Raw genomic sequence first — 14,881 nt, forward strand, 5'->3', positions numbered from 1 at the left:
TACAGCACATCCCTGACCACAGGGTAAAACTGCTGTGAATTTGTGCCCAAGGCCGATTTGAAGAAGAAAGAAATCTGGAGTGAAGACTGTAGGACTGAACTCTGTCTACTATTTGCTAAAAATAATAATAAAAAAGCTTCATAGGCTGCCTATAGCAGTGACTGTTATGGTGTATTGAATTTTCCCTTTATATTTTGATTGTAATTGAGAATTTATAACCACAGGAAACATTTTAAGTCTTATAATTCTGGCCTTTCTAGACATTTTAAGATATGTTGCAACAAATTTTGGATCTCTTTTACAAAATCCTATTGGGATAAAATGCCTTTCTCTCCATTATCTGATCAAAGATGCTTCTGGTATTTCTCTGGCTCTCTGACCTGAGGCTTCTGGTTCAGGTGGTCTAGGATAGGATTAGGGGATGGAGGCATATTCCCATGATATGTCAATGAGAGAGTGCTTTAAAAATAATTTATCTTTAAAAAGCTGGAAGTTTTGTTACAATTAATGTACCTATATGGACATATCATTATCACCCAGTCTTTAGTTTTTATTGTTTTGCTCTTGATGTACATTATGTGCACTTGAGCACATTTATAATGGCATGTATCCACCTTAGTGTGAACATGTTTTGATGGTGAAGGCAGTGCTTATGGAAAGGAAGGGAATATAGCAGGGGGAAGTCTCTGCACCTTCTACTCAGTATGCTGTGAATAGAAATGTGCTCTAAAAATGAGAAATGAGTCTTAAAACATCTTAACCTATAAAAGTGAACATCAAAACTTGAATAAACATTGAAACAATCAAATGCTGAACAACATTGTATCTTTCAGAGATTTTTATGGAGAACATTGAGAATATTGGTTGGAGAAGGAAATGGCAACCCACTCCAGTACTCTTGCCTGGAGAATTCCAATGACAGAGACGCCTGGTGGACTGCAGTCCATGGGATCACAAAGAGTTGGACACAGCTGTGCTACTTTCACTTTCACTTGAGAATATTGGAAAGAGTTAACCAGATTGGTTTGACTGATTTTTAATATAAGTTTCCAGCCCCATTTTTTTCTCTCAGTGATGCTTGATGGTTATTTTACTTTGCATTTCCTATACTGTCTGTTAAAAATCCCACCTATTCCCAACAGGAGCCGTTTTATGACTACATTCCTACATCAGATATTCTTGTTTCTGAAGAAGGAAACGATTTTCACTGGATGTGAATCACTCTAAGACCTCCAGTTTCTCTCTCTTCGTTCCTTTCTGATGCAGAGGAAGATGTTTCCTTTCTTTTTCGCAAGTGGGTTTCTCAACCTCAGCTTTGAATACATCCTCAGGACCTTTCTCCAACAATGACCCTCCCTCTTCTGTCCCCTGTATTTCTGAACTCTTGTCCATCTCCTTGCTAGCTCCTTCCTCAATCAAGTCGTCCTCACCCTAAGGAGATTATTGCTCACAATGCAGCTTCTTTATTAGCTAAATCATGTTGTGTTTTATCTCCATCAATACTCATATTCTTGTAAGAGTCACAAGACCCTTTTCTGCATTGCAGACTACTCTGTTCTTGTATTCTCACATGGCTGAAGGGCTGAGAGAGCTCTCTGGGCTCCCTTTTTGAGGGCACTGTACTGTGTGTGTGCTGTGTTTAGTCGCTCAGTCATGTCCAACTCTTTGTGACCCCATGGACTGTAGCCTGACAGGCTCCTCTGTCCACAGGGATTCTCCAGGCAAGAATACTGGAGTGGGTTGCCATGCCCTCCTCCAGGGGATCTTCCCAACCCAGGGATCAAACCCAAGTCTCCCACACTGCAGGTGGATTGAGGGCACTAGTCTCATACAGAAGGGCTCTACCTTCTGTATGAACCTAATTATCTCCCAAAGGTTCCACTTCCTAATAGCATCATGCTGGGGATTAGGATGTCAACATATGAATTTTGGGGAGATACAAGCATTCATCCCATTGCAGTCTCAATCTGAGCATGTCAAAAAATCAGTGTTGATTTTCTACCTCAGATACGCTTCTCCTTCACTGCCTCCTATTTTAACAGACAACTTCATTTATTCTGGGATGGGTTTGGTCTTGGCTCCCATTTCCTCTTGGTCCTCATGTCTATTATGTCAACAAATCCTAACAAGTCTGCATATATAATGTGTCTCAAAATTCCTTCTTTCTGCTGACCTTGTTAGTCTCAGCCATTATGACTTATAGCCTGAGTACCACAGAGCTTACTAATTAGTCTCCCTTCTGCTTCATGATCTCTGTCTATAATCCATTCTCTACAGAACAAACAAAATGATTTATTTCAAATGCACATATCTCCATCCCCTCTGAAAAGTTGGCAGTAGTAACTTTTGACTCAAAATCTCTAACAGGTCCTACAGGATTGTGCAAAATTTAATGCTCCCTCCTTATTTCTTTTTCTCTTTCTCTCTCTCTAAGTTGATTTTTCTGCTTTACTGCCAATCTACAGTACCCAGTGTGAGTAGGTCACTCATCTTGCTGAGGTTGCTTAACAATTGCTACCTCCTTATACCACAGGGCTTTTTCTTAAGTTACTCTTTCACTGAAGTTCATCCTCTGCTGTTATCTGATTACCTTCTACTTTTCTGTCATGGACTCACTTGAATGCTGTTTCCTTATGGTGGCCTTCCTCGAATCATTAGTGAGTAGTAGTGAAAGTCACTCAGTCGTGTCTGACTCTTGTGGCCCCATGAACTGTAGCCCGCCAGGTTCCTCTGTCCATGGGATTCTCCAGGCAAGAATACTGGAGTGGGTAGCCATTTCCTTCTGCAGGGGATCTTCCCGACCCAGGAATCGAACCCAAGTCTCCTGCATTGCAGGCAGATTCTTTACCGACTGAGCTAGGAGAGACTTGGATCATTAGCTGAAGAAGAGTAAGCATGTTGATTAGGTTCCCTGTCTATATTCTTCCATAGCAGCCAATGTTTTCCCCTACTGTCTTGCTTATAATTGCAATGGTATACTTATCTGCAGTATTATTTCTTTAACATCCATTTGCTTATTAGACTGTAAGTGCCTCGATGGCAGAGACAGTTACCTATATCCACTGTTGTAAACATATTGCCTAGTATAAAACCAGGCACTTGGTAGCTCTGAACAATGTACCCGCTGAATAAAGGACAGAATGAATAAGTGAATGAATGAATGAATGGTGCTTAGGATGCATCGACTAATTCTATTTTCAAATTGCTTGAATGACAGCTCCATAGAACCATGTTCACAATTGCTTTCTAAGTTGATCTAAGCTATGACAGCAAGTACATTTTCTTGAGAATCTGTGTTTTTTCTGACTTTATCCTCTGAAGATATGAATTGTGATTTTATAAATTTCAATAGTTATGACTACTAAGTACCTGGGGTCATAAAACAAAACAAAGCAAAACAAAACTCTGTTATATTATGTAATTATAAAGTCTGAGTCATGGAATTATTAGAATCTCATTAACTTAATGAGAAGTCAAACAAAACTGAAGACAAGTACGTATCTCACATACTTATCTTACCATGTAGTGGCTTCCACTGATTCAACTATAGATATTTGGTGTAGTCAATAAATTGTTTATTTTAAACTGGCCATAATTGGAACCATAAATCAGGTAGTTTTCAGTTCACTAGAAAAAAGTAATCAGTTGGACTACTATTTTTAATGAAAAAATAAAGAGTTCACTGTTCAACATATGTATTTCTAGCATACTTGTCTTTAGAAAAAGGCAATAACACCCCATTTTACTGCTTCAAAGATATTCTAATGGACAAATACATGCTGAAATAACAATATATAGTTAACTGTATTCTTAAATTAAAGGTTTGTTTCCCCAAGTAACACTATTTAAAATTCTAAAATGAAGGATAATTACTTTACAGCGGTGTGTTGGTTTCTGCCATAGAACAACAGGAATGAGTCACAAAGATACATATATCCCCTCCCTTTTGAGACTGTCCCCCACCCCCAACCAACCCATCACCCCTCTAGGGCATCGGAGAGCGCCAGGCTGGGCTCCCTGTGTTAGAGCCACTTCCCACTAGCTCTCTGCTTTACACACGATAGTGTATATATGTCAGTGCTACTTTTTCAGCTCATCCCACTCCCTTTCCCCAGCGTGTCTTTTCTCTGCATCTGCATCCCTACTCCTGCCCTAAAAATAACTTCATCAGTACCATTTTTGTATCTTCCATATACATGCATTAATAATACAAAATTTGTTTTTCTCTTTCTGACTTCACTCTGTATAACAGACTCTAGGTTTATCTACCTCAATTTAACTGACTCACATTTGTTGCTTTTCATAGACTTTCTAAGTCCTATAAAGTCAAACCAAAATAAGTTTTATTAGGGCAGTTATGGCTAGATGTTAATTTATACATCAGTATTAAGTATGCATATATTGATTTTGAGTTAACTCATGTATTAGAACTTGAATATTTATTTAAATTTTTAACTAAATAAATATTAGGAGTTTTAAATTTAGGTAGATTAAATACATGTTTTTAAAACTGAAAAATGACTTGAAAATATAATTTTTAAAAGTAACAATTACTTTTCACATTTGTTTGTATTTGCAAAGTATTTTTATGACTATGAAATACTCTTTTAATTCTTATTTCATGTATGAGTAATAAGTAATAGAAATTTCAGTGGATCACCAAAGGTTGCATCTTTCTGCTATAAGTAATGTTGTAGAAATTCTCCAAAAGATTTCTTCTAGAATATTGAGATAATTTTATTTTTACATAGAAATATTGACTCTTTATACCTCAAACTGTTTAATTTGGTATTTACATTCTAAAGAGGTTCTAAAAATTGTTATTTTGATTGTGACATTAATAGAAATCTCCAATTTGCATTTTTGATGGAATGTGATAATGAGAGACAAAGTAGGCAACATTTTACACAGCTAATAACTGAAAATATCTTCCCCAAATGTCACAAAAAATAATCAGTTAATTTCAAACACTACCACTTATAGTGCACAGCCATTAAATATTAAATTACAGTGACTGACTGATTTTTAAAGAGCAAAGTTTCATATATATATTTCAAAAGACCTTCTCACCTTACAAGAATTTATTACAAAGCCTAGGGCTATTAAAAATATTAAAATAAATTCTTGGCCACTTGATTTACATTTCTGGAATACCACCTACTGTCCCACAATACTTGTAATTCTCTTCACATTCAGATACACTCTGTTGCACCTGAACCTCTTTTATGAAGTTCCTTAAATCCCTTTTGTGACCCAAGATAATATTCTCAGTGTCTAAGTTTATATTGAACTCCAGACTGCTAAGTGAATATATTTTGTTCTTTTATTTTTCTGCTGACAAAAAAGCAAACCCCTCATTCTTATAAGGTGTTCATTTTCTATAAAGTGCTTCAGTTAGGGACGCATAAATTGAGGAAGGCTTTTTTGCCATTATGAAAGTCTTATAGAACTAAATGTTTTTATCCTTAGCGTTGCAAACTTGTGAATATATACATATCTTATATGCCTTGAGTTTTAATCAGCTACTTGCCCATCAACTTGGTGAAAACTTGCCTGACTGATAAGTAGAGGAAATGAGCTATGAAGAACATCTTACAAGTTTCTGGATTCACTTAAACCACAGAATTTCAATAATGAAATACATTTCTTTCTAAAATAAATTTATCATGTATCCTATTTTGCCAGCAACTAGGTTAAACTGTACTTTGTACTTTAGATAAGACTTATACTATTGTACTTTTCTGCCTTTTACTGGTGTCATTCCATATATTTTGATCATGGACATCCAAGTTTCTCCTCCCAATAAATATCTTTGCTAAAGTAAGCAACATCATAAGAAACTTCATTGGACTTACCAAATGTTTCACTAATTAAAAAAAAAAAGACTCAGAATGCTTCAAGCTTTTGATTCTCTTCAAAGAATATAATCAAAACAATACTAGCAAATCAGATGAGAAATCAGGAAATGACATACGAGTATCTAACATATATTTCCCTTTCATAGTATTCCACAGAATAGCTGAACATTGAATAACATTAAGTTTGGAAATCAAAGTAATGTAGATAGACTGTATCAAACATCATATGACTAACATTGAGCTCAGTTTAAAAAATCTGTTTAGTAATTACTGACAGCCATTGACTTTTTATTTCTCCTTCTGGAATAAAATCTTTCTTGCTTCTGTGAACATGTTGCTCCTGCCACTGTGCTCTTTCTTTCATCTTTACCGAGACCTTTTGCAGACTGATTTGGTTACAGCCAGGTATTTCTAATAATCTTTCAAACAAACATCTCTTACCCATTTCCTTCGAGAGCAAAACATTTCTATAGATATCCTACTCATTACTATCTCTATAAATTATTAGGGAAATTTTAAAATGATGACCCAAATAGATCTCATATAGCATTTTTATAATACAATGTGACTTGGATAATTTTACCCATATCTGCCTGTACTCATATCAGAGTTTTAATTGATTTAAATAGTTCTGTACTAGAGCCTTCTTAGACAGGATAGAAAGGGGGCTTCTATCCTTCTCACAAGTTGTTCCCTTTAGCTGGCCACACTGCTCAGTTTTAAATATTAACTGTCCAAAATATTCAGTATCCGTTTTGAGAACGATTATAGGGGCTTCCCTGGTGGCTCAGAGGGTAATGAATCTGCCTGCAATGTGGGAGACCCAGGTTCGATCCCTGGGTCAGGAAGATCCTCTAGAGAAGAGAATGGCAACCCACCAACCATGGTATTCTTGCCTGGAAAATCCCGTGGACAGAGGGGCCTGGCAGGCTACAGTCCATGAGGTTGCAAAGAGTCAGACACCTCTGAATGAACACATAGGGATTTACATTGAATAATGTTGACTGATAACTTTAGGAACACTGTGCTAACTTAAGAATGACATTTGTTTTGCAACAATTAAGACATCGCTGGGAATGGTTTATGTGGAATGTTGTATCTTTCAACTTCTTGGACTAAATAAGAATGTCACTTTATTTCTCCTGGCTCAATTCCTTATGCTAATAGTTTTTACAACTGGTTGTTGAAAATAGTTGTATGTGTATGGTACAGTCATATACGTAGGCAGTACTGAAAGCTGCAGTTTTAATTTTCTGAACTTGCTATTTCAGCTGATCTGTTTTCTGTGATTTGGACTAGACTTCCACTCAGACCTATTGACTGATTAATACAGCAATTAACTTTATCCAGTGTTTGTTAATAATAACAAAAGGCAAATTTTCTACAAAATTGGAGAAGAAGTAAACCATTCTTCGCTCTCAGGACATTTAGTGCTTAGAACACCCTCATACTGATGGATACAGATTATTTTTTTCTGCTTCATAACATAAACTGAATTATTTAGCTTTCTCTTGGTCTGACAGATATTCTGGTGAAAAATGGAATTGTCTGGGGAAATTGGTTGGATCAAGTCAAATTCATTACTGGAAGAGATACATATGTGCATATAACACACGTGTACACTCAAATATTATGGCCTTCTGAGCAAAAATCAGTGAAAAAGGAAAATTTTATGCAGAAGCAGAAAGGATGTCCCTTAGATAATGTGATCAAGTAAATTCTAAATCACATTAGTTCTTCAAATATTTCCTAATTATTTTAACTCTCGTTTTGTTGTAGAAAGCTCCTCTTCTCAACGTGGAGTGTGAACTTAACTGATGGCAAGTGTGTGGTAGGTGAGGAGAAGCACTAGGTAACTATGACACATATTTTTGAATGTTAGTTTTACAAAAGGGGGGATAATTTTAATGGAGATATAGTACAGATTTATTATAATCTTAACATAAATTTCTGACTTCAAAGCAATTTCCCGACTCTCAGAGTCTATTTCAGAAGACTTTCTCTTTGTCATCCTTGATGAACCAGTTTGCCAAAAAAAGTGTTTGGATTGTTTTTCCATGAAAGTAGCTGGTATGGCTGACATATTTTGATTTAAGGAGACTCCCTGTCTGAAAAGGATGTCTTTTGCTATTCATATGAAACTAAGTGCTTAGATTAATTGCAGTGCTTATAAGGACTGCAGTGTCTTTGAGTTTTTCAATAAACTTGTTAAAATGCATATGTCATTAGGAAAGAATGATCAATTACACTGTCATTTTTAAAAAATCACAGTAACCTGTACTTCAGCAGATAAGCAACAACATAAATGTTTAAGTCAGAGATAATGTGAGATGTCTATTTAGGCAGGGTAATAGTGCAGTAATTATGTGCAATGCCTTGATTCTCGCCTCATCACGAACACATCAGGGTAGTCATACAATGTTGAATAAGTGAAAGATTGTATACAATATTGAGAATCTCATGAAGTAGATGCAGTAGAAGGTATTTATAATTGTTCATTCAGCTTGGAAGGTAAATGTGGTTATTTACCTTTAAATGTTGATTGGGATTGGTAGGAACACATTGATCCAGTATGAATTGTATCATAAATAGATTTTTTCAAGAGAGCTCAGTTTGCCAAGTTATGTGTCTGTGTGAAGTCTGATACACCCAGGGCACAATTTGGATTCTTTTCTTACAGCCTTTAGTCCCCTCGCAGTATAAAGGAGATCTAAGGTTAAGATCATTTCAAAAGTCTAGCATAGTGTCTAGACCTACAAACTACTTATTACATTTTGAATCTTTTCTTACCTCTCTATTCTACTCTTACTACATTTTGTTAACTTACTACTAGATTTAAAGCAATAAAGTCATTGGCCCAAAAAAGATTTATATATGAAATTATGCCACTGCTCTCCTACTTCACAGAAATTGGAACATGGTCAACTAATTTAAATAATCAAGATGATTTACTGCTACATATTTCAGTGTCCAGTAATGCTTTTCTACTTGGGTTTTTCTTGTTTTTGTCTGAGGTCTCTGCCTGTATTGAGTCAATTTTATTATCATTACCGGTACTCTCAATCTTTTGGCAACATCTCTGTAGCCTTAGGGAGGGCAGCCAACCAGCAAAACGAGCAAAGGCAGAAACAGGAGTTGCTGGGGCGGGTTGAGGGGAGAGAGACCAGGAGTTCAGCCAACCAGTCAGCCAGGGGACTCAGCTAGTTCTAAGAGGTCAGGCATCAGTCAGCCAATATTTGATAAACAAATGAACTCAGCTACTGAGCTTCAGTCAGCTTCATTTTACTGAGCTCTATCTTGGGAGAGATGACCTGAATCTTCCTTAAATTCCAGTGGACCTTCCAGCTAATCACTCTGTTTTGGAGCCAAATGCTGAAGAGTGTTACATATGTGGCAAAAAATTACATCCTTTTATTCTGCATGGGGAAGATAAAAATATGAAACAAAGTTCAAAGGTAGTCTATTTGCCAAGTATCCAGATCAATAATGGTATAATCCTATTGTGTAAGTGTCACAGGACAGAATGAATTGAATTTTTCATCATTTTTGTTTATTGTTTTTAATATGCTTCTTATCTGTGTTTTGAAATAGCTTAAAATATGCATGCAATTTGCCAGAAGGTACAGAAAACTTCTGAGTTCTAAGTACAAAGTATTCCAAGTACAAAAAATCCCCCTGCCAAAGTAATACTATGTTCTAGAGTCTCAAACTAACATACTACTGCATTTATTCTCTCTCTCCCCCCAAATAAAATTTCCCTATATTGCCTTCATAAAGTTCCCCAACTAAGAAATCAGCACTGATGTAATGATATCATTCATATTTTACCAATTGTCCCAGCAGTGTCTCTTTTTCCTTTCTTTCCAGGATTCTGTCTAGAAATACATGTTACACCTAGCTATCAGATCTCATCAATTTTCTTTGATTCATCCCTAAATCTTGCCTTGTCTTTCATGTCACAGACTCAGGCCATGCTTTCTTGGCAGGAATGCCATAGAAATGATGCAAGGCTTTTCTCAGTGTACCCCATCATGTGACACATGACGTCATTTGTCCCATTACTTGTGACGTTAACTTTTATTACCTAATCTAATCACTGTCCATTCCTTTTCTTCAATATAAGTTCACTATTTTCTTTCTGGTATTTGACTAATATTTTGTGAAGTGGTATTCTGGTATTTTCTAATATCCTGTACCTCATAAACTTTTACCCACTGGTTTTAGCAGGCATTGATTATTCTTATGTATATCAAGTACTCCTGTGATGGCTACCAAATGATGAAATACATATGGGTCACTTTTTCTACTTTGACTAGTTACCATTCTACTGTTTCTTATATCTGTGATGGATATTCCTCTCTCTTTTTAATGTAGGGCTTGATAATGTTAATTTCAAAATTTTTGAAGTCAATGATTAAAAGAAACAGTTATGTTTTAAACTTTAAATAATTAGTACACTTACTTTATGTCCTTAAAGAGGAACATTGAGAAGGAAACAAAGCAAAAAAGTGACAATTACTTAGATGTAACTATATTAAAAATGCTCCCAATGAAAAAATTCTCAAAAACAACTAACCAAAGGAAAAAAAGTCCAAAACTCGAGTGTCAGTAGATTGATTACAGACATTGGCAGTATTCATATTATAACAAAAATGTGTAACAAAAAGTTATAATCATAGATTATTCTACATAGGTATCAATATAGGACACATATAAGTAAGAAGTTAAATTAAATATATGCATTTTAATATGACACTTGTAATAATATACATAATTTTGACAGTTTTGAAATTAGGTTCATTATTTACATATATATATATAAACAATTCATGATACTATAATATAAACAAAATCTATTTAATTTTTCTATTTTTCAAAGATCTTTCAATAATAATCACTGTTATAAAAATTTTTTTTACTGTAGTATGACTGACATATAAGGACTTCCCAGGTGGTCTAGTGGTAAAGAATCCACTTGCCAATGCAGGAGATGCAAGAGTTAGGGGTTTGATCCCTGGGTTGAGAAGATCCCTTGGAGTAGTAAATGGCACCCAACCCCAGTATTCTTGCCTGGAAAATTCCATGGGCAGAAGAGCCTGGCAGGCTATAGTCCATGGGGCTGCGAAGAGTCCAACATAACTGAGTGACTAAGCTCAACTGACATATAACATTATGACTGTTTTCTTGAAAGGACTTACCATTTGGTATTCATTTAACACATACTCACATACAAAGGACAGACCATCAGCTTTCTTTGTAATCCAACTCTCACATCCATACATGACTACTGGAAAAACCCTAGCTTTGATTAGATGGACCTTTGCTGGCAAAGTAACGTCTCTTCTTTTAATATGCTGTCTAGGTTGGTCGTAGCTTTTCTTCCAAGAAGCAAGCATCTTTTAATTTCATGGCTGCAATCACCATCTTCAGTGATTTTGGAGACCAAGAAATAAAGTCTGTCACTGTTTCCATGGTTTCCCCATCTTTTTGCCATGAAGTGATGGGACCAGATGCCATGATCTTTGTTTTTTGAATGTTGAATTTTAAACCAGTTTTTTCATGCTCCTCTTTCATTTTCATCAAGAGGCTCTTTAGTTCCTCTTTACTTTCTGCCATAAGGGTGGTGTCGTCTGCATATCTGAGGTTATTGATATTTCTTCCGGCAATCTTTATTCCAGCTTGTACTTTGTCCAGCCTGGCGTTTTGCATGATGTACTCTGTGTATTAGTTTAATAGGCTGGATGACAATATACAGCCTTGACGTACTCCTTTCCCAATTTGAACCAGTCTGTTGTTCCATGTCTCGTGCTAACTGGTGCTTCTTGACCTGCATACAGATTTCCCAGGAGGTGGGTAAGGTGGTCTGGTATTCCCATCTCCTTAAGAATTTCCCACAGTTTGTTGTGATCTACATAGTCAAAGGTTTTGGCATAATCAATAAAGCACATGTTTTTCTAAATTCTCTTGCTTTTTCGATGATCCAGTGGATGTTGGCAATTTGATCTCTGGTTCCTCTGCCTTTTCTAAATCCAGTTAGAACATGTGGAAGTTCATGGTTCACGTACTGCGGAACCTGTCTTGGAGAGTTTTGAGCATTACTTTGCTAGTGTGTGAGGTGAGTGCAATTGTGCATAGTTTGAACATTCTTTGACACTGCCTTTCTTAGGGATTGGAATGAATCCCAGTGAATCCCACAGGCCTGCTATGTGTCTCAGTTTTCCCATCTGGGCCATGAGGGTATTTACTTACATTACTATTATGTTAGGGAGTAAAATATATTATATGAAAAACAGTATTTTAATATATAAATGCATCCCAAACTTGGTTTCAGCATTTTGTTTTCATACAGAATTATTTGACAAACTGTCAGTAGTTTAGTTTCCTGATCTATTTTTATATTTAACATACTGTATGAGAAATGAGATATTGGAAGCTACCCATTGCACCCTTAGTTCAAAAATGTTTTTAAATGTGTGCTTTATGGAAACGCTGTGTTTCTTTTTTTCATATTTTATTTTATTTTATTATTTTTATTTTTAATATAAATTTATTTATTTTAATTGGAGGCTAATTACTCTGCAATATTGTAGTGGTTTTGCTATACATTGACATGAATCTGCCACAGGTGTACATGTGTTCCCCATCCTGAACTCCCCTCCCACCACCCTCCCCATCCCATCCCCTCAGCACCCTGTCTCATGCATCGAACCTGGACTGGCAATCCGTTTCACATATGATAATACACATGTTTCAATGCCATTCTAAACTCTAAAGCACCTTTAGCCATGTAATTTATATCAATTAAGAAATGCATACGCCATTCAAAGTAATATTGATTGTACGATACCTGTTAACTTCACTTGCAATTATTAGAACTAGGTTTCAGTGTAAGAAAGTTTTGATTGCAGTATTTACTTTTGTGATCACCTTCCCGGCTTTTCTGGCACACGGAATGTGGAGTTTTAAAGACTTCTCTGAAGCTGCTGTCTCTCCTTTCAGCCTGAATCAGAGGTCACATTCTCTGTAGTCTCTTTACCTCTTTACTTTTTTCTTTCTTCACAGCAATTGGTCATACAGTGATTTTTCTCTCACTAGCCAAGACTCTTCCTGAATTGGACACATAGCCAAATCAGTTTATGATGCATTCAAAGTAAGGGAGCTACATTTTGGTAATGCTTAATATGCTGTCCTGTTTTCCCCTACGCCTTTGTTTTCTCCTTCCCCAAGCCCAGTGATCATGTGTTGCTCCTACTAAGCTCTGCAGTTCTCTCTCCTCTCCTTTCAGTTTTGTTTTACCACTTTCATAGTCCATTTACATGTTATAACCACACTTATAGGAGTCCTTTATTTTGGAAATAATTAGCAAGAAAGGAAACTCAGGCTGAGAAGTACAAAGAAAATGCTAGAAGAATAGAGAGTTATTTGGAGACAAACCTTTTGAAATGTAATGAGTGAGAGTGTAAGTTTCAATTTATGATGTGGAAGGAACTGAGCATATCTAAATGTTATTTATAAGGGCAAAGACTAAGGGATTGAAAGAAGGATACTAGAAATTAAAAAAGTGAGATGTGCACATTCTGAGTTTCAAAAGCAATAAAAATAATAAAGGTGTTGAATATTTATATATAAATTCACATACAAAAAATACTTCCCAATATCTGTTCCCTGGTGGCTCAGGGGTAAAGAATCCACCTGCAATGCAGGAGATGCAAGTTTGATCCCTGGATCAGAAAGATCCCCTGGAGAAGGAAATGGCAACTCACTCCAGTATTCTTACCTGGGAAATCTCATGGACAGAGGAGTCTGGCAGACTATAGTCCATGGGGTCTCAAGAGAGTCAGACATTACTTAGCAACTAAAAAGCAGCAAGAATGTATGTTTCCTGTGACAGACCAAAGTGAATCTTTAGGCATCACCTTGAAACTTCTAAGGGGAAGATCCAAACAACTTTGAAGGAGCATGGAAGAGAAAGGAAATTAAGAGTCTAACATCATTTGTATATTGTTACTCTAACATTGTATAACATATTACTTAACTCTATTTTTATTTGATGTAAAATTGCTGTAACAGCTTTTCATATTTTCATATCTACCTCAAAGACCCAACCTAATATTCCACTTAAAATGTTAAAATTCTTGGTTGTGTATTCCTCATTAATAGTATTTGATTACATGCAAAAATATTTTATTGGTAGCAAAATTCTGTTTTTTCAAATGCTTTTTCATAATTCAACAAAATAGAACCATTAGCAAAATCATAAGTGGTTTTCCTTCTAATTTTATTAGATTTCCATTTAAAAAGAATATATATCTTTAAGGAAACCTTGCTATTCTTGGATGTAATAATTGGGTTTCTTCTCTTCTGAAATTCTTTTTTTTTTTTTTAAGTCATCCTTTTAGTTTTATTTTATTTCTGTTTATTTATTTTTAACTTTACTGTGGTTGGTCTCAGTTGTGGAATATGGGATATTTAGTTGTGGCAGGTGGGATCTAGTTCCCTGACCAGGGATCAAACCCAGGCCCTCTGTACTGAGAGAGTGAAGTATTAACCACTAGACAATCAGGGAAGCCCTGAAATTCTTTCTTTAATTCATCTTTGTTTTTATCATTGCTATCTAACTTCTCGTCCCCTCTTCTCTCTCCATTGTATGCCGGTGTCCTTACTCATAGCACCCTGCACCGTTATCATCACCATCACCATCAGTAATAGCAACAACAAAACCCAGAGGCTGTAATAAATATTTCCAAACAATGTACAGGGGGGACTTGGACACGGAAGGTACATAGTATATGTTGGGTAATAAACTATGTGCTATATTTCTAGTTAATCTATCAGTAACCATCCAAGTGGGTGTGCTTAAACTTCTTGGAGCTTTATTTCTTTATGTGTAAAATGGTAAGAATTGTCTTTTTTTTTTTTTCTTCTAAATCACAGGGGTATGGTGTGAACCAAATAAAATAATGAGAAATGTTTAAAATTGTCTAATGTTATGTAAAACTCCCTATTATTTTTATTATCATTAC

The sequence above is a fragment of the Cervus canadensis genome, chromosome 1, assembly GCF_019320065.1.
Source record: "Cervus canadensis isolate Bull #8, Minnesota chromosome 1, ASM1932006v1, whole genome shotgun sequence".
Taxonomy (NCBI): domain Eukaryota; kingdom Metazoa; phylum Chordata; class Mammalia; order Artiodactyla; family Cervidae; genus Cervus; species Cervus canadensis.